The sequence below is a fragment of the Rhea americana genome, unplaced genomic scaffold (genome assembly GCF_003343005.1).
Source record: "Rhea americana isolate MKP2758 unplaced genomic scaffold, rheAme1 scaffold_233, whole genome shotgun sequence".
NCBI classification, from domain to species: Eukaryota; Metazoa; Chordata; class Aves; order Rheiformes; family Rheidae; genus Rhea; species Rhea americana.
The window spans coordinates 289,630-310,441 of NW_028186350.1; the positions used below are offsets into that span (position 1 = coordinate 289,630).

Genomic DNA, 20,812 nt, shown 5'->3' on the forward strand with positions numbered 1-20,812 from the left:
ATCTACCTTTCCAGACTTAAAAATGAAGATCTTTAGTTTCCAGCAGACAGAAATGAATGAGTCATTTAAGATCTATTTTTGTCAGGGAAGAATACGTCCTATGATTTTTAACTTGCTTTATGAAGAGACATTTATGCATCTTCGATGACGACCTTTGCTCTACTCCAGGTGTTAACGGGGAAGCACCACGGTGAAAATTGACATTTCTGTAGTGTTAACTGTCTGATGCCTCCTGACGCAGCAGCACAAGGTCAGCTGCTTTTTCAAGAGGACTTGGCTCTCTAATGTCAGATGAATGATTATCGCTGTCAGATTATAGCTCAGATTTGCAATCTCTCCATCTACCAAGACCACTGACAGGCAACATGCAGAGACTTTAGGCTGCCAGTTGAGCCCAGCCTTCCTCACAATGTGTGTGTTGTCAGTATGGCAATGTCTCTGGCAAACTGAGTTGCTGAGACTCTGCTATCTTGAATGGTCAATGAATATTGCACTCTTTGTGACAATGTTGTAGGTGACAATCTGCACAGACCAGGAGAAGCAGGGGAGAGGACCTGGCCTTGCATAAAACCTACCCCCCATGCAGAAGCAAAATTAAAATGATTCAAATTGCAGCATTGAAATTCAGTCCCACTGTTGTTCTCACACAAGCAAGATTCAGTAAAAAGATGCTTCTGGGGTGAACCTTCTCTTTCAAGAAGAGCTATGACTGAGAGAGTATATCCTAAAATGTTCCCTGCACTGGTATTAGGAAGAAGGGACTCACCCAGACATCCTTCTCACAATCTTCACTTTACCCACTTGTTGACATTTTGTTTTTTTTCCTTTCTCTTCATTCTCCTAAAATATCTTACCTTATTTTTTGTTCTGGTCGTACTTGTCATTATAGAAATAATCAATACAAGAGCAACTTTAACAAAGCCCTCTGCTCTCAATAGGGCTTCCTGCAAAAGCATCAACAACATAAAGCAGTAGGAGTCACAGGAGTTTGGCAAGTGAAGGCAACCAAGCAATCTCACTGCAAATGAATTTGTAAGACCCAGCTTGCAAGTTATAACACACCCATTGTGCTTTCAAGATATGCTTTTGGGAACATCCTTGGGTAGGTGCATGTCCTTGGACCATGCTCCTGTGGCACATAGCACTGTAGCAGCTGTGCACCCAGTAACACCTGCCCACACTTTTCTGCAGGTCTCCTCAGGCAGCAATAGCACCATACAGGGACCCGAGGGTCTGCCTCAGAGGATGCCTGTCAAAAGCCAAGAGTGTTTCCCTTAATGTTTGTCTCATCTTTCTCACTATTTACAGCTTCTCCAAGATGGACATGAGAGTGGGGATCCACTCTGAACTCCTCTGGCCCTTGACAAGATGCTCCCTTCATATATAGGTGGGTGTAGATCGCAAGAGGAGCAAGGGAGATGGTGTGCCCTGCACTTGCATCCCAGGCACTCCTTCCTCCCCACCTGTTTTACCTGGGCCATCTCACCTCCATGCTGCAGTGGGGGAACACCATAGGCTCTTTGTCTCCTATTATCTCCCCTGCTGTGCGAAGAGGCGTCTCACCCTCACATGAGAGTATCAGCCCAAGCATTTGATAAATGAAGAAGAAAGTCTGGGTTGACAGCAGGACACTAAGAGTCTGTGACATGAACAGTGTTCATCTGTGAGAACATAAATCCTGGTATACTATGAAAAGAAGTTACAACTCCATGTCTGCTTGGGAGGTTTTCTGAGAGCACAAGATATTTGATGGGGAGGCACGAACTAATTTCCCTTTCCATTTTCTTGTGGCATAGCTACAACCAGAAGGCTAGCAACTATGGTAATGCAGGGAACAGACTCAGATTTTAACTACAGATACTCTTTCCTAAATTGCTCTATGTTACTAGATCTTTAGCTAGCCACTCTCTTATTATATAACCATGGACATCTGAGATGGAATGTTGTGTGGGGAACAGCACTTCCTTGCAAGAAAAAGAGAAAGTCTGGGCAGCAGAGGGTGCTGTGAAAGCATTTGTGAGGAAAATAATCTCCTGAACTCTCAAGGTAGCACCTTTGGAGACCAGCTCAGACTCCTGAGGAGACTAGATACTCTTGGTTGTGGCTCATCCTGGTCTTTGTGGTGTCCTAGGGAGCTCAGCCCATGTTTGGAGAGTGCCCAGGAACATGTTCACCCGAATGAGAAACCACCAGTGGAGTTTGTGCCCTCATGTCTGCCATTCACAGCTGTGATTGAAATGCCAGGGCAGGGGGGCACTAGCACAATATGCACAATGGTTGTGAGCTAGGTATGATCCATGGAATCCACAGGACCACAGCCCACTCTCCAACCTTCTGATACCCAGAGGAGAAGTGGAAGGGAATGTTTTGGGGAGGTTGACTGCACCTACCTATGCAGGGGAGGTGAACCCCAGAGCAGAAGAACTGCAGTGATGGAGCCCTCTCTGCTGGAAGCATGGGGAGATGCCAGCTCTGCTTGGGTTCAACCTTTTCACCATCCATATTATTAACTGTAACTCCATCAACCATGCTTAAGCTGCTTAAGCTGCTTTTTTAGCTTCTGGGCTAAATATGTTTTCTTTGTATTCACTGCACTGATAAAGTATTCTATTATTTTAACACCATTAACCAGCACTGGATGTGAATGAGTGTTCAGGCTCATTCTCCAGGCTCCATGTAGTGGGCTCAGGTATCATTTGCAAGCTAAGCTCAGCAGAGGTGCAGCAGATATTTCCGATGTGAGAAAGAAGATTTTTATTTCCAGGGATAAGGAGTCTCCAGAATAGCTTTAATTTGTTCTAGGATTTCTGTTCCAAAAGATCTTCTGTTGCAAGAGACCTTCTAGTTCTAAGGGGAAAAATGAGTTTGAAGTGTCTTCATCTGCAGAGAAATAAGTAGTTCTGTTTCACTTACAGAAGCACAAAATATAAGCATTGTGTGCTGGTAAGCTCAATGAAGTCTTCATTTATGCTCTGGGTCTTTAGCAACCTGCAGTAGCTGTGAAGTTGATGTGTAAGTGAGCAGGGGGACAGACAAGAGACCTCCAGAAGTTGCTGCCAACCAACACTTCTTCTCTACTCAGAACTGGTGAGGCCAGATCTGTAGTGCTGGGTCAAATTCTGGGCTCCACAGTACAGGAAAGACATGGACCTCCTGGAGCAAGTCCAATGAAGGGCCACAAAGGTGATTAAGGGACTGGAGCATCTCATGTGAGAAAAGGCTAAGAAAGCTGGGATTGTTTAGCCTGGAGAAGAGAAGACTCGCAGAGATTTTATCAATGCATATAAATATCTGAAGAGAGGTGGTAAGGAAGATGCAGCCAGAATCTTTTCAGTGGTGCTCAGTGACAAGATGAGAGGCAAAGGGCACAAACTGAAACACAGGAAGTTCTGTCCTGTCTAACCATGTAAGAAAAAATCTTCCTTACTGTGAGGGTGACTGAGCCGTGGAACGGGTTGCTCAGGGAGACTGTGGAGTCTCCATCTTTGGAGATATTCAAAAGCTGTCATCAGACACGGTCCTGGGCAGCCTGCTCTAGGTGACCCTGCTTGAGCTGGAAGATGGCCCTCAATTTCAGTCTTCACCATCCTGTAATGCTATGGCTGACTGCATTTCTTTGCCATGGGGTTGTGGTGAGGTTGAAGAGGGAAAAATAAGTACTTCTATGTTTTCTAGCTGGTTATGAAATTTATTGCTCTTCTTTTTCATGTAGATCAAGTGAGATGTTTCTTCCTGCATGTGTGTCTGCACTGCTATGTTTAATTTAATAAAATTCTTGAGCTCAGATTTTTCTGTTTTGTCCTGGGCATGAGTACTACTGACAACCCATGGAGCACGCCTCTGTCTCTGCTTTGCTTTCACCCTTTGTCACTAGGGCAGAAGCAAGGTTTTGTGCTATGTGCACTGAGCTCCATTGTTGCGTTATCATTTTATCAGTGATATGACTAACACCCTTCCATTCCTCTGAGGCAGATTTACAAACCATGGCATGTCAGAAGTACAGTGTCCTTCACAGGTGCAAGGACAGCTAATAGCCTGCTGAATACCGAGCTGCAGAATACTCTCTTATCAGGCTACTGCTTAGATGGGAGGATGTATGGCATATGGATGTGCTGCACTGGCCAAGGGGCAGGTGCAGCTCTGGTGCTTCATGTTCCCACACTCCAACCTTGGGTCCCACCATATCCCTCAACTCCTACTTGGTAAGAGAAAGTGCACACCTTGCCTGGAACCTCTGGTCTGACCGCTGCTCCAACATTGCAGCTCCAACATTGCAGCTACATCAGGTTGCTCAAGGCCATATCCAGGCAAGTCTAGACAATCCTCAAAAACAGAGAGCCCCCACTCCTCGGGGTTCTGCCCCAGGGCAGCATCATGCACATGGAGAAGGGCTGATTCCTTAGGCCAGCTGGGATTTCCCATGTTGCAGTTTGTGCCATAGGCTCATGCTTTCACTGTGCCCCTCTGAGCAAAGTCTGGTCCCACTGCTTCTGTAACCCCTTTGGCCAGTGGAGGATACAGTTGGATCCCTCTCCATCTCCCAGATGAGCAAGTCCAGCTCCTGCAGCCTCTCCGCGTATATCCTGACCTCCAGCCTCACCATTGCTGTGGCCCAGTGATGGACTCATTCCCATTTGTGGATGTCTGTCTTGTATGAGGGAATCCAAAACTGGACAGTGTCCTCTTTTGGCCTTGCCAGTGTCTAGCAGAGGGAATAATCCCTTCCCAGGGCTTGCTGGATGTGGTCTGGCCAGCTTGCCCAGTATCCTTTGCAGATCCACCATCTGTGGCATGGAAGAGATGAATCAAATTGTCCTTGGCTGTCAGGCTGTGTGCTGTTAAAATACCTTAAAGAAGCAACTGTCATTCTCTGTCTTGCTGGACCCCTGAGTAAACCTTGCTGTGGGCTCTCTGTGAGTGTAGTGTCTGCTCACAGTGTGCCTTTCCTTTCATTTTAAGGGAATGGGAGGGCTAGGTGAGGAATCATCCTTCCACTGGAGCAACTGAGCCTGTCCAGGGAGAGAGGTTAAGGAGGTGGGAGAGAGACTGGAGAAACAGGGGGGTAGGTGTAGGGAGAGSTGCAGGCTCATAGTTTTTACAGAGAGACACTGAGAGGAGCAGGTATTTCTGAAGAGGGCATAAAAGGAAACACTTCTAAAGAACGAAGGAAGACTAGGTGGGYTTTGCCACAACTCACAATGTCACTGAGTTAGCGGAAGGTGAGCCTGGAAGCAAGAATTCGCCTGTGAGGAATCACTGAGTATGAGCAGGAATGGGTCTAACTCTTTCTTATCTGCAGCTTTTGGGGTGGACTGTCTCTTCCAAATCCCCTTGGTGGAAGTTAGTTCTGCTAAAACTGGAGGCTTTCCAGAAAGGTCTTTGTAAGGACCTCTTTGTAGCTCTGCCTTAAGGCTCTGTGCATCTCAGGGCACTTTCAAGAGGGTTTTAAGAGTCTCKTCTTTCTAAGTCAGTTCTAGTGATAGCAGATAACTCTGAGGATGGTCTGTAGAGGCCTGCAGCTTGAGAGATGTAAGCAGGGCTGGGCTAGGGAGAAGTAGGCTTTGGGGAGCAGCCTAAAGAGGTCATAAGGCTTTGAGGTATAGTTGGATTAGTATCAGACTAATATAGTATCAGACTAATATAGTATCAGCTGTGGTGGAGGAAAGCTGAGGGAGAAGATTCTGATGTCACTTCTGCTGTGTGGTGGCTGTCCCTGATGATGGACATGAAGCAGGACCTGAAGCGTTAAGACATTGCTGGGAGCAATGCAGTCACTAATGATGCACTGTTCCAGGCCTGACAGTGTGCCCAGCAAACAAGACCAGAAAAGCCTCCAAGGAGACTGACAGTAGTCTGCGCTGTCCTTTGAGAAGTATTTACCCCCTCCAGTGGACCTAGGGCAAAGGAAGGGGCACCAGAGGTTTGCCATGCACACCCATTGACAAAGAGCTGTGGGATAGCTGAAGTAAGCTGGGTCATGGCTCTCTAGTACAAGACAGACATGGAGCTACTGGAAAGAGTCCAGTGTAGGGCTGTGAAGATGATCAAAGGACTGGAGGTTCTCTCTTACAAGGAAAGGCTGCAAGAGCTGGGCCTGTTTAGCCTGAAGAAGAGAAGACTGAGAGGAGATCTTATCAGTATCTATAAACACCTTAAGGGAGGGTGTCAAGGGGATGGGGCCAGACTTTTCAGTGGTGCCAAGCGACAGGACAAGAAGCAACGGTCACATACTGAAACAGGGGAAGTTCCACTTGAATATGAGGAAAAACTTCTGTACTGTGACTTTGTGATTTTGTGACATTTAACCTGTTTTTTGATAACATAACTTCTATTCTACAGGAAAACTCCAGGGTCATCCGAGGTTGTTCTTGTCATGACGGCCAAATTGCCAACAGTTACTTGCTCCCTTTAGGTGGAGTTACCAGCTATGCCTTGCCAGCATTTCTTCCAAGGGCTTAACTGGAGAATGAACTGATCCTTTGTAGATGTCAAGTCACTGCGATCAGTTTTTTTCCTGGATGCTACTTGTGGAGTAGCTGTGGAGTCTCCTTCCTTGGAGATATTCAAAAGCCATCTGGACACAACCGTGTGCAACATACTCTAGGTGAACTTTCTCGAGGAGGGGGGTTAGAGGATCTCCAGAGGTCCCTTCCAACCTCAACCATTTTGTGATTCTGTGGTTTGTGAAATGTGAGTGACTGAACTGTGCTAGCCCAAATGGGCATGTCATATACTAGCTTTGGCCTAAGCAGTTGCCACTGGAAGATATGCTGGTCCAGTTCTTGGGGTCCTCTCTGTTTTGTTTAAAAGCAAAGTGATAGAAATTGACCAAGCAAATAGAGTGCAGCCCCAGGCCCAGCTCAGAGAGCACAAACATTCCTGCTGGGCAGCTCTTTCTACATCATGTTTCAAGGAGTATATTTCCATACTGGGATGTTTCAAGGAGTAGGAGTTTGGAGTGAAAGCTGAGCTGATTGTCCATCTATGGAGAAGTCACACAAGGCACTCGGCTTCCAGTAGGTCTCAGGCCCTGAGCAGACACACAGGGCTGTGAAACCTGATTCAGGCATCTGCGGACTTGGGTGGATAGAGCTTTCCCACTGCAACTGCATTGATGTATGAATAGGATGTTTGGATGCCCAGACCTGCTCTGCACATACATCTCTAGAGCAAGGGGCAGAGGGAATCACAGTTCCCACTGCAGTACACCTCCCTCACTCTCACAACAGGATGGGGGCACAAGGCTGGTGACCATCCCAGGAAAGGAGCTTGCCCCAAGGTGGAAGAGGAGGCGGAGTAGACAAGGATACATGAAGGGATCAAGGTTAAGGACAATATACTGGGGCCTATGAACTTTGGCCCTTGTTATCCCAAGACTGTAGACTGGTTCGGCAGCAGGTGCTGTGGGTCAACAAGAGCACCTAATACAAGAGTAGGAGCTCCAAGAGGCCTATGCAGCAAGCTCTTAAAGATCCAGGAGTCAGTACAAGGAAGGCAGGATCTAAACTGTGACTCTGTGCAGCTCCCACATTTCTTGTCCTTCCTTCTCAAGCTGGCAGAAAGGGAACAGATCATATATCTCATCTATAGCCCTAGCAGAAATATCGCAAGTGAGACCTAAGATTTTTGTTCCTAGTGAATACTCTAAGGGAACTATAAAACAGTGTAGATTAGAATGCATTCATTGCTGGCCCAGGGGTGATTTTTCCATACCAGATTGGTTAAACTTGTTTTCTTTTTCCTGCTTTCTGCTTGGATGCAGCTCTGCAGTCAGAAAGGTCTGTCTCAGAGCCATTGTGGCCATGGCCTGACACTGGTGACAGTCCTATTGTAAACTAGAGGCAGAACTGCAGACTCTGGAGGTCCCTTCCCACCACCATTGCTCTTCAAGGAGTGCTGGCAGGGCTGTGACTCTTTCCTGGAAGACTGGCTGGGTGAAGAGCCATTGCTGAGGGCTGGTTGGTCAGTGGATGCAGAGCCATTGCTGAGGGCTGGTTGTCGTATCTGCCCGTGAGATTTGCATTGCACTCATTGAATTTCCACACCAATAAAAGTCACACTGTCAGTGTTTTATGAAACTAGTGTTTCTGCCTAATTTCCTGGGTGAGTTCTACCTCTCCCCTTTTAACTCAGACACAATTGTGTCACCCTCTCTATCTATTAAGGTTTACAAAAATGTGGTCAACCCTGTGTCTGCTGGCATGCGTTGCCAGTGGGTACCTACAACAAAAAAAGCCAAATGTGAGCAGTCTGAGCATGCTTGGCTGCCTCAGAGCACCTTGCACTTTGTATTACAAAAGAAGAGGGAGGCTCCAGTCACTGTGCTGAGGTATGTTGTACCTCTCCCAGTACCACATATGCCACAAGGACTGGATGTTTCTGATGACAGGAACATTGCCCAATAGCATACCATCTAGCTTAAAGACAAATGGTGGTGATTTGCTGCTCTGCTCCCTGAGGTTCAGGACACCACATCTGAATTATAGGGCTGATCAGGAAGAGCAGACAGCGTGACTGGAGAGAGACTGGGCTGTCAGATGTTTGATGGACAAGTCTCAGCCTTTTTGTGGCCTCTCTTTATAAGCCAAGAAGACTCATTCACTCACTCTTGCTGTCCTTCTTGACTGCATGGATGGGCCTGGAGCAACGTCAGGTCTGGTTTGTAATGCGTACYGTCCTTCTAACTCAGTCTGTTGCTGAAGGAGAGATTACTGACTGTTTTAAGAGGCTTTAATAGTGTCCTGATCATTCACTTGGTGCTTCTAGAGAAAAGCATGGTGAATTTAGGCATTTTGTTCTCCATCACAGTTAAAATTTTCTCTGAAGATTCTGCCTTGCAGTTCTGCACCTGCACTCTTTGGTGTTTGTGAGTGAGCTTTGCTGCTTCCCAGTGAGGTTAGGGGATGCTACAAATGGCTTTGGTTTGACATCTCTAGGGTTCTGCTGATCTTCCTTCTACTTTGGCCATGTGGAGGGGACAAGGGCATCCTCACACCTATAGCTTTGTCCTGGTTGGATTGCCTAGAGCCAATGCTTGGAGAAAATCATCTCTGAGAGGGGCAGTGACTGTCTTTGCTGTCCTCTGTCCTGCTTGCATGTGCCCAGGGACTTGTAGCTGAGCAACTGTTTGCTGCTGCATATAGCAATTCAGGGTCTAGATATTGAGAAGTGTTATCATGTCTCATCTGAGAAAGCCACTGATATAATCTTGGACACTTCTCAGTTCATTGGTGTGCTCTGGTACGTACTTTGGCTGGGTACTGGATGCAAATGCTGTGAGGACACATAGCTGAATTGGAGGGTCCAAAACATACTAGATCTGAGATGAAGATGTCAGGAACTGCTGATGCTCCAGCTGTATCTGAAGCATAGCGCTGTGCAGATGTATCTGCCAACCAGAGGTAGGTAGCCAGGTGTAGGCACTAGTATCTGCACATTGGAGTTCAGAGGAGATCGCTTTCCTCTTGCAGAGCTCTGCAGAAGCAAGGCAGCCATGCTTGTGCTAGGCTAATGTTGGGGTGACTTTCTAGTGTGAAGAAAAATTGCTGCCACAGTCAGGGCTACATTTACTCTGTACTGGTGATCAGGAGTAGTCAGCACGAATTCACCAAGGAGAAATCCTGCTTAACCAATCTGATAGCCTTCTCTGATGGAATGACTGGCTGGGCAGATGAGGGGAGAGCAGTGGGCATTGTGTACCTTGACTTTTTATTAGAATAAAAAGCAAATAAATAAACCATAAAGACATTGTTCAAGGCAGTGATTGTTCAGAGATTTCTTTCAGTGAGGTTCACTATGTTGGAGTTTGAATTACTCGCAAGTGTTATAGCTAAAGGATGCTTAAGCAGAAAAGAATCACTTTTGGTTGTGTCTGCAAAGGAATGTGAGCTCCTGCCTCATTTTATGTGACAAATATATGGAGAAAAAAATTTGACTGGACCAGGTGTATTTCCATTCTAAAGTGATGATTAGCTGGTTCAACTTTAAAATCTACTCATAGTTCTGAACAGGAAAAACATTGCTAGAGCATTTAAAAAATTTGTGTTGCAATTAAAAGACAGAATGATTTTTTATCTAGACAGAATTTCATCATTCTCAAATTACTCAGAAAATACTTTCTTTTTACTGCAGAACCGACTGGATGTATACCTAGCACATTTTCCMGACGATACTTCAGTAAAAACTCTTCTCCACTGGGGACAGGTATAGACTCTGATTTTATAACTACCTGGAAACCAATACTTTCTCTTTTAATCTGTGAACATATTTTATCATGCTGCATCATTCACACTGGAGACAGATAAGAAAGTAAAAGCAGCTAAGGCCAATAAAAGTAATTCTAAAAATGTTACAACAAGGTGTCTCAAAAGCCACAGCTATCTCTGGTTGATGAAGGTAAAGCCACCAAAATGCCTGCTTCTGTCACATGTAAGGATCCCAGGCAGATGTTTSCAGGACTCTTTCTCAACTCCAGCCAGTTCTTGGCTTGATCCTCTGCCACATGTCTCCCAGGCCTTTGAACCCCAAGAGCTCCAGATTTTCAGTCCTAGCTGTGGATCACCACCTTTTCTGGTGTCCTGAGTGTCCATCCTCACCCACTTTGCAGCCCAAGCATCCTTCCTCTTGTTTCCCAGACCTCCYGACTGGAGTCATTGCCAACCTGCCCCGGGGACCTACATTGCAGCCCAAAGGAAAGGCTCAGGGCTTGCAGGACTGGCAACAGCAAGCAGCAGCCCCAACATCAGGGCTGTGCTGGGGCAGAGACTGCTCGCCTCAGCCTTGCAGCTGGTCCTTTCTTTATGGTGGGGCTGATCAAGGCCATTACCCTTACAGCATTAATTCTTTGCCTCTGCCTTTCAGACTRSCAAAACAGGGAAGTTCAAGCAGTTTGACTATGGGGAGAAGAACCAGGAGAAATACAASGAGGTGGGCTGGGGACTTGTGAGGCAAGATAGATAGCAAAAATGGGAGAAGAGGTAAGGCTGACTGAGACTGGGATGAAGGCCCTCCCATGGCCTAGTACGCTTGTTATTGCCTCAGTGGCTGGGTCCTCCATCAGAGGACAGCCATTCTGTTCATCCTAATCCACTACTGCAGGCACAGCGAAGCCTCCTCCGCAAGAGTGAGCTTCTGGAGCCCTCTGTGGCTGACCTTTCCTCCTGGCCACTGAAAGACAGCGCCTTCAGTTCACTGGAATTATTAGTATTATARCCCTTGAATAACCCAATGTTTTTCCTTTCCAGTCCACCCCTCCCTTTTACAGGATAGAAAACATGACTGTGCCAACTGCCCTGTGGAGTGGCAGACAGGACTGGGTGAATCCCCCTCCAGAGACAGAACGCTTGCTCCCTCGCATTACTAACCTCATTCACCATGAGCATTTCCCYGACTGGAATCACTTTGACCACCACTGGGGCCAGGATGCCCTTCAGCGGATGTACAGGAAGATTGTCAGTCTGATGGAGAAAAATCYGTGAAATCTCCACATCCTGCCATATGGAAGGTCCACTCGTTCCCATACCTTTGGGGAGACTAGCTTTTTGTGAGGACTGTCACTCTGCTTTTTCCTTTCTTGAAACATCTCTTATCAGTCTGTTCCATACTTAAATGTAATTATGTAATTTCTACCTACTCTCTGTGACTATAGTTTGCAATAAACGTCTGCATCACAGCCTAACTCTGACTCTTCACTTGGTAGACACCATGCTTGTACTTGTAACCCATTGCAAGAGGTGAGGTGTGCCAGAGTCCTAGGCTGAGGGTGGTTAATTTTTCCTATTCCTAGCTCAGGGCATTACAATGACCATCTTGTTTCTGAACCTCTCATGTAGTGGAAACTACAGGCTGGGCTCTTCCACTGCCCTGAGCCTTCCTGCCAACTCCTGCACAACTCTTCCCATGACAGTGCATGTCTCCCTCCTGATGACTGTGCTTCAAGAAAAAAAAGTGAAGAACACATCTGCATTGATTTTTCACCTCTTTTATTTATTTATTTATTTTGTTACCTCTTTTTTCCTCTTTTTTACCCTCAGAAACATCTTCCTTTTCTGGATTCCTTCATAAGCACTTCTTCTAATTGGGAAGCATCTTCAACTGTAAAGTTACGGTCTCTCTTCAGCTGTAATCCATTGTTGTTACCATGATTTGATAAGAAGACATTTGGGACTGAAATTTTAGTCCAGAAATTTAGCATACGCTTTGGGGTGTGAGTTCAGTTGAAGGAAGAGTGGAAAGCAACTTTGTCTAWAGCCCTGGAATGACTGGAAGGCATAAGTATTGACTTCAAAAGAGAAATAGTTCATCTGAGTGGAAGGAAACCAGAAAGGTAGGTGTATGCCACTTGTCTAAGAGGTTGTGAAAGTGCAGCTTTGGAGCATCTGCGTTTGGATAGGTTTTTCTTGGAATATAAGTGACTCAGAACTGTGTTCCTGATCTCCTCCTGGGGTATATCTTAAAACAAAACTTTCAAAGAAGTTAAATTAAAACTGCCAACAACTTTACCTAAGAATAACGCTCTGTACTGAGCATGTGTGTTTGAAAATCTTTCTCTCTCAGCCTCCAAAAAATGTGTAATACTCAGTTGTGAGGTCTACCTAAGCTTAAGCTGTGTGGGAAGAATAGGCAGGGGTTGAAGAGAGAATTTCTTTTTACACAGGGAGGAATTGGGCATCACAGTTTCCCCAGAGATTTTAGCTGATGTTACACTTACTGAGCACTGCTGCTGCCTCAACTTTTGCTGTGGAGCCATGAGGAAATGAATTAAGAAGCAAGGACTTTCCATTTCACAGGGTTCAGGGCAAGGGATATCCAAAAGGGCTGGTGATTTCAATGAGACATTTCCAAACTGGCAGTTTTGGGTCCCTGAAGATTTGACAGGGCAGTATATGGAAACATCATAACATGCAAGGGGATCCCCATCCCTGACCTAACTCCCAGAGACTGTTGCAGATGTTCCTGTCTGTCCTCCACAAGAATGTACACCATGTGGCCATGAGGAACAGGGGGCAAGCTCTCYCTCTATGTGCATCTTGGGGCTTCTGGTTCCCCTCTGGTTGCATGCTGAAGCCCTCAGTCCCTTCCATCTGAACCCTGGGGTCCTTGGATGCCTTTGAGTCCTCACCTGATGATTTGTCTTGACAGGACATGAGCTACAGGAAAGCTGCTCAGTCATGGGCCAGAAAACRTTCCTTCCTCTCCTTGCCAGATCCTGCATGGCACCAGCTTTTAGGCCTCTTAGAAGTGTTCTTACAGCCTTGTTCCTCATACACACTCCCACAGGGTGGGTGGCATTTGTTGTAATTGCAGACTGCCATCCTTCAGGTACGATATGTGACCTGAGCTGTGATCTCCTGGCCCTGTCYGGTTATTGAAGAGAGCCTGCTGCTCTGATGATGTGCTGCTTGCTTTTACYACTCCCTTCTTGCAGCCCAGGGGCAGCTGCAAAGCGCGCTTTGCCTGCTAGGAAGGGTTCTGATATGACCAGGAGGCTTTATGGCTGGCTGACTCACATGGAGSTGTGTGTGTGTGAATCCTGCTGTGGCCAGGAGCATCACTTCAAGGCAAGCTCAGGTTGCATGTGGGCCACTGAACCCTTCTGAGATGTGAGGACATGGACTGAACTCATGTGGTAGGTAAATAATCCAGAACCTACCTGTGCACACCCTTTCCTTCCTAAGCATGGGGACAAAGCAGCTTTGACGATGCAGCAAACACCACAGTGGACACCAGTTTTTGCAGGGGCTGRATACAAGGTGTGTTGCCAGCCCTTCCCTGGCCCCCTGCTCCGCTGTCACATCTCCTTGGGATCCTTTAGCCCTGTGAGCAGAACRCTGTGCCTCCAGCCCAAGGAGAGAAGGGCATGCAGTGGTAGGGACAACTGTGCAGGCTCAGTGCAATGGTCTGGCAGTTTGGAGCCTCTGCCTGAGCCTCCCAAAATAAGGCCACAGGACCCAAGTTAGTTATGGTGAGGGCATCCCAGGGCTMTTCTTAACCTCATCTCCTATAGAGCATTGCTCTAAACTCAGAGTAACTTTATTACGGGTTTAAAGAGCAGACATACTATGGACTGATGAAAACAGCATGTGTAAAAATTGAAAAAAAAAAAGGAAGTAAAAAATCCCATAGCCACAATTCAAGTTATTTCCTAGGGAAGAAATGTTTTCCCTGAAGTAACTTCCCATGTGGTCTAACTGGTCTTCACTTGATTATCCAGGCCAGGGTGGAGGATCAAAAGCAAAATTGTCAGGATATGTGAGTTGAGSTGTCCATGTAGCTGAGCTGTCCATGTATCCTATGGGATGTTGCTTTCGTGGCCTGCTATCCCTGAAAGTACAGATTCATTTCAAGAGCATTATACTCTGTCCACATTCTGTCTATTCTTTCCCTGCCAATAGTGATGGATTTACTGGCAGGGAAACAAGACTGCACATGGCCACAACTGGCTGGTGAGTCATTGGCCTTGGATAGGGCACTCTGCAGGGCATCATCAAGTGTGGCCATGACTCTGAATGGACAGGGTTTCTAGGGCAGGGTATAGCACTGGGAAAGGAAAGAGCAAAGTTGCATGCGCCAGCACAAAGGCTCAGTGCAGTTTGGAAGTGCCTTGTCTGCCACCTCCAATGTTTCAAAGGGTTGGATATGAGATAAGTATATGGAAAGGTGCTTGTAGTATCAAAAGCTGGGAGAAGCYTTTAAACACCKGGCCTGCAGTAATGGGGTGCAAGTRCAACCATAGTGATATCCACAAAGGWAAGAGTTAGACTTTGGCTTTAATGTAGAAGTTTATTATTTAAATATTCCAGAAAACCATGGCAAAGAAATATCACTGCACACCAGAAAGAAGAAGGRTAGATAAGACAGCAGAAGCAGGCAAAAATTAAATGACTGTGTTTAACACACTAACTTAGCGTAAATTGACTGATAAATGTTTCCAGGAAGAAAAAAGCAGAGAGATAGCTCTCTCATAAGCCAGTTGCCCCCAGTGGATAGGAATGAGTGGCTCCTCCATCACAGGAGACAAAAAAGGGAGGTTTCATGRATTTTTCTCCATTAGATCAACAATCTTCCTGTACATGCGCTGAGGGGCATCTAGACCCCAGATGTGATCCCAGTGGGTCCAGTCAGGAAAGTGCTCATGGTGAATGAGGTTAGTAATGCAAGGGAGCAAGCGTTTGGTCTCTGAAGTAGGGATAACCCAGTCTTGTCCATCGCTCCACAGGGCAGTTGGCACAGTCATGTCTTCTATCCTGTAAAAGGAAGGTGAGGACTGGGGAAAAAAAGATYAAATTATTCAAGGTCAGTAAAAATAATAAGTTATCAGCTGGATTAGTCATCAGAGTTGCTGAGAATCTGTCTCTTTCAGAGTAGCTGGGGAAGCCACCAGAGTATTCAAGTCCTGGAACATATCTTTAGGAAACCTGAAAAAAAGCAACATGAGACAAAAGAGTTCTGCAAGATCCCCTTCAGRCTCTTCCCAGAGGGGCAGACAAAATCCCAAAAGATTCAGTTTGGACAAGCAGGCCAAAAAGGAGAGCAGAATAGCTGTGCTCTGATGGAGGACCCAGCCACTGAGGCAAACAAGTGTACTAGTTGCATCAGTATATAAYGCAATGGGTGCCTTCATCCCAGTCTCAGTCAGCTTCACCCTCTTCTCCCCTTTTTGCTGCCTAATTCACCACCACAAGTCCCCAGCCCACCTCGTTGTATTTCTCCTGGTTCTTCTCCCCATAGTCAAACTGCTTGAACTTCCCTGTTTTGGTAGTCTGAAAGGCAGAGGCAAAGAATTAATGCTGTAAGGGTAATGGCCTKGATCAGCCCCACCATAAAGAAAGGACTAACCACAGGGCCTAGGTGTCTTGGGCTGTTGTCTGCTGTTGCCAGTTCTGCAAGCCCTGGGCCCATCCTCTGGGCCTCCCTGTGGGTCAGTGGGGCAGCAAATCAGCTGGCCCAGTTGGGGAGTTTGGGAAAAGAGAGGGAGGGTGTTCAGTCCATGGCATGGCTAAGCATGGGCATTCAAGAGGTGGATCAGAGACATCTGTACTCACTCAGGATGTCTTTCTCACCTCTAATTTCTACCTTGGCAGGAAGGAGAAAAACTTCTGCCCTATCCTGTGGATTGCTGTGGAGAACCTCAACAGTTTAGCATGGCCTGACAGAATGAAAAACATGTGGTTGGATGATGCAGTGGGGAGTTTCTCTTGAACATTAACTGGGAAATTAGTCCCATTAGGTCTTTTCTGAATGGCCAGTTCTGCACAGTTCATCATATGACCATGTCTGGGAAAGGTTGACCTGCTGGCTGCAGATATGATGAAGCTTTGTTGAGCTCTTTCTGATCAGCAGGAAATGCAAAGTGCATCCACTCTGCCACTCTCAAGACTGTCACAATGACTATTCAGACCCTTCTTATTCTACACTAGAATAATAATTATTTGATGATCTTATTTTCTGAAGGAAGGGATGATCCTTTCTGAAGGAAGGGAGGATGTGGACCTGATCTACTTCTGTCAGTCTAGCACCATCCTCCTGGCTTACCTCCTTATCAGTAACCTTCATTTCCAAACTAGGGTCTCACTGGCATGTTCTTTCCCTAACAGGTTATACTGAAGTGTCTTTGTCTTGGAGGAGGAAGCAGATGGACATTGGATAAATGCTTCTGAAAGTATTGGYTTTTTCCATCACTCTAGTTCACTTCATGATTGGCACTTGCTCTTGCAGTGGTGATCACACACTTATTTATACCTCAGCCTTTTGCAGGGGCCACTGAAATCTTCCCATCTCCTTCCTCAGAGCACTGATAGGGTTGGTGGAAATACACAAGTGTCAATACAGGTGAGAGTTATCACTGGGTTATCAGGTATGACAAAAAGGAGAGTTCCTACCTGGCCCCAGTGGAGCATATTTTTGGTGGATGTATAGTCTGGGAAATGTGATATATACACATCTGTGCCAGGAAAAAAAAAATCTTACTCAGGCAGGAATTAACACTTGTTTACTCCCACAGTCCAAAGCACTCGATTATCACTCAGTCTGTTATTTGTTGGCTTTTTCTAGGCTCCCCAAATGTGAACTTTACCTTGGGGAAAGCACCAGAAAACAAGATAAATATTCTCCCTAYGCTTTGTGCTGCCCAATTGCCTTGTGGCCTCTCAGTTGCAGATGCTTATACATTAGGGCACCTTGGGGTAATTGGAAGTAAAAATTCCCCCTTTGTTTTTAGGTCAAGATGACATCAATAGCAATACAACGATCTTGACACATCAGACCTTTGTTGCTGGTATCTAAGTATCATTGTCTTCCACTGATGCCCACTTCAGGCAAATGTAAATGAATAAACCGCTCTCACATACTTATAGAGATAATTAGTTTCCTTCTCACAAGCGTGTGAGCTTCACCGATGAGAGCTGATCTTTCAGTTAGCAGCATATGGATAGCCCTGTGAATGTTTGTCATAAAAGCCTCTYGGACCTATGTTATACATCCAGGTAGCTCTTCAAAGCTAAAGTAACGCATTGCAGTAAACAGCCTTGAGAATGGTTCTTTGATTTTCAATATTATGACTTGAGAGCAAACTAACTCTTCATAATTAGTTTGTACAACATTTCAGRTAAGACATTTTCTCTTATAATTTGTTTGAACTGTCAATACAAATAATAGGGATCTGAAAACACCATTTTYTATCTCCTTCCTCATCATTTTCATCCTCAGTGCCTCTGCCCCATGACAGTATTATTGCTAAGTAACTCAGACACTTAGGACATTTATCCCATATTATGACATGTATTAYTTTGTCAGCCCAAATCAAAGGGTAATGTGCCTACCGCATTCAAGTTCTTCTTGTTAAATCCACCAATGAGAAAAAGTCCATCYGCACAGAGTTTGTTGAGTAGCTGACAGCTGCAAGCCTTGGCGAGCACAGCTCTCTGCTTTCTTCACAGCAGACCTCCCTCTTTTGTACCATATATCACCTGCAACAAGGCGCAGACATTGCAAGTCAGTCCCTGCCCACAATAGGGCCAGCACCAATACAGCCCAGAGAGGACACCTGTCCATGGCAGACTACAGTGCTGAGAGAAAAGTCATTTTGGAGGGGTCAGTGTTTTTCCCTCTGTCCTCTGAAGGAGCTATGCTTTTCCAAAGGTTCAGGGAAGGAAAAGCTCAACATCAAGGCATGCGGTCCTCCCTGGACCAGTGTCTGGAAAACGAGCAAGGCAAGAAGCACACTCCTCCCACAACTTTTTTGTTTACATCCTTCTCTTCTTCTTTTCTTCCAAAAGACCTTCTGATTAGGGTTCCTGAGACAGCATAGGTTGTCTTCCTGAAATATTCATTGTTCTCTGTCCTTTTCTTCCTTTCAAAGGAAGGTGGAAAGGTTCACTGGAAAGGTGATGGAACACTCATCCTGGATGCCATTTCTAAGCATGTGAAGGATAAGAATGTGATCAGGAGTAGTCAGCATAGATTCACTAAGGGGAAATCATGCTTAACCAACCTGTCAGCCTTCTATGATGGGATAACTGGGCAGATGAGGGAAGAACAGGGGATGTGGTCTACCTTGACTTCAGGAAGGCTCTCAATACTGTCTCTCCTATCATCCTCCTATGCAAGCTCAGGAAATGCAGGCTGGATGAGTGGACAGTGATGTTGATTGAGAACTGGCTGAATGGCAGAGCTCAGAGTGTTATTATGAGAGGCTCAAAGTCTATTTGGAGGTCACCAAGCAGTGGTATACCCCAGGGGTGAACACTGGGTCCCATATTGTTCAACCTATTCAGCAGTGCAGCTGGATGAAAGGACAGAGTGCATGCACCCTCAACAAGTGTGCTGATGATACAAAACTGCGAGGAGTGACATACACCAGAGTGCTGTCATTCAGAGGGCCCTCGAGAGGCKGGAGAGATGGGCAGAGAGGAATCTCATGAAGTGCAACAACATGGTCAAATGCATGGTCCTACACTTCAGGAGGAATAACGTTGTGCACCAGTGCAGGCTGGGGGCCCGMCTTCTGGAAAGCTGCCCTGCAGAGAAGGACCTGGGAGTCCTGGTGGATAGCAAGTTGACCATGAGCCAGCAATGTGTGCCTGTGGCCARGAAGGCCAATGGCATCCAGGGTGGCATGAGGAAGAGCATTGCCAGCAGGATGAGGGAGGTGATCCGTCCCCTCTGCTGAACCTTGATGAGGCGACATCTGGAGTGCTGTGTCCAGCTCTGGGCTCCTCAGTACGAGAGAGACATGGAGCCACTTAAGAGAGTCCAGTGGCTGGCTACTAAGATGATTAAGGAACTGACATGTCTGTCATGAGGAAARGCTGCGTGAGCTGGGCCTGGTCAGCCTAGAGCAGAGAAGTCTGAGGGGGGATCTTATTAGTGTGTATCTGAAGGGAGGGTGTAGAGAGGATGGGGCCAGACTCTTTTAAGTGTGCCCAGCAATAGGTTGAGRGGCAATAGGCACAAACTGAAACAAAGGAAATTCCACCTAAACATAGGGACAAACTTCTTTCCCGTGAGGGTTACTGAGCACTGGAACTGGACTGAGGTTGTGGAGTCTCCTTCCTTGGAGATATTCAAAAGCTTTTGCAACTTGCTGTAGGTGAGCCTTCTTGAGCCAGGGGGGTTGAACTARATGATCTCCAGAGGTCCCTTTCAACTTCAGCCACCACGCGATGCTGTGATTCTCCCTCTGCATGGAGATAGGAGATTTTMTTTTTCTTTTTTTCTGATATTGTATCTCCCCTGGTCCTCAGCTTCCTTCCAATGGTCCATCTGTGCCCCTTCACAGTCTCTAAGAAGTGAGAATGGGGGAATGGAGCACAGCTAGTGGCATATCCTGGGGAAGAAAAAGTTATTTTACACCTCATCCTTTTCTCATACATTCCTACAATGCTGATCTAATGCTGTGCAGTAGAAGCTCCAGGCTAATTTTGCTGTAGCAGCATAAGCAACTGCATTTCCTGATTTATGCTATCAATTATTAAGTGTGTAATTAAATAGGATGAGAAAACCATAACACAACACATACATTCAATATTGCATCAGGAAGATAGAAAAGACTTAATATCAGACCTTTAGCAGAATGGAAAGTGTAGCCAGGACCCACAACAAAGAACATTTTAATTTTCTCAGCCAGCTGTGGCACGGCCGAAAATGCTGTGAAACCCGAAAAAAATGACAAGAGATGACAGAAATCCTACAAGTAACTGCCCTGTGAATCCAAGCACAGTTTCTGCTGCCTGGTCTTCTGCAGAATGAAGTCTACCATTGCCGGGAGGTCATACATGGCCATCTCGTGGAAAATGGAAAGCAAGGAGAGAAGCTGCATGTGGTGTCTATTTCTTGCCCTTTCACTGCTGCAGATCAGGGCCACAAGATGCAYCTCTGCTTAGCAGAGGCACTCCCACACCTCACTCCTTCCCTCCTAGGGCCGCCACTCCCCAGAGCATCAACCAGGCTGCCAAGTACAGGGGTTGCTCCCCTGCTCTCCCTACAGGCACAGTGCCTGGGGCCCACTGGAGTGGCAAGCAAGCAAGCAAGGATGCAATAGCAAGAACGAAGACTAAATGAAAACACACTGAGATATTAAACAAAAAGATCATTAGACAATAATATATTTTAGAAAGCTCTTCTGCTGCCCAGAATTTGATTATCAAGTCTATCAAATTCTGTTTAAGCAGTATGAAGTAATCACAGATGTTTAAAGCTGATTTCTATCAATAAAGTGTTTTTAACTGATAACCTTGAAGAAAGTTTCCAGCCTCACATTTTGCATTTTGCACATTTTGATTAATAAATTAATCATTTCTTTTGTAATAATTAC

At 46.0% G+C, this 20,812-nt stretch overlaps 1 pseudogene; it reads right to left on the reverse strand.

Moving 5' to 3' along the window:
- Positions 1-14,818: 14,818 nt before the first annotated feature.
- On the reverse strand, positions 14,819-20,317 carry LOC146595219 (lipase member M-like; annotated as a pseudogene).
- Positions 20,318-20,812: the final 495 nt, after the last annotated feature.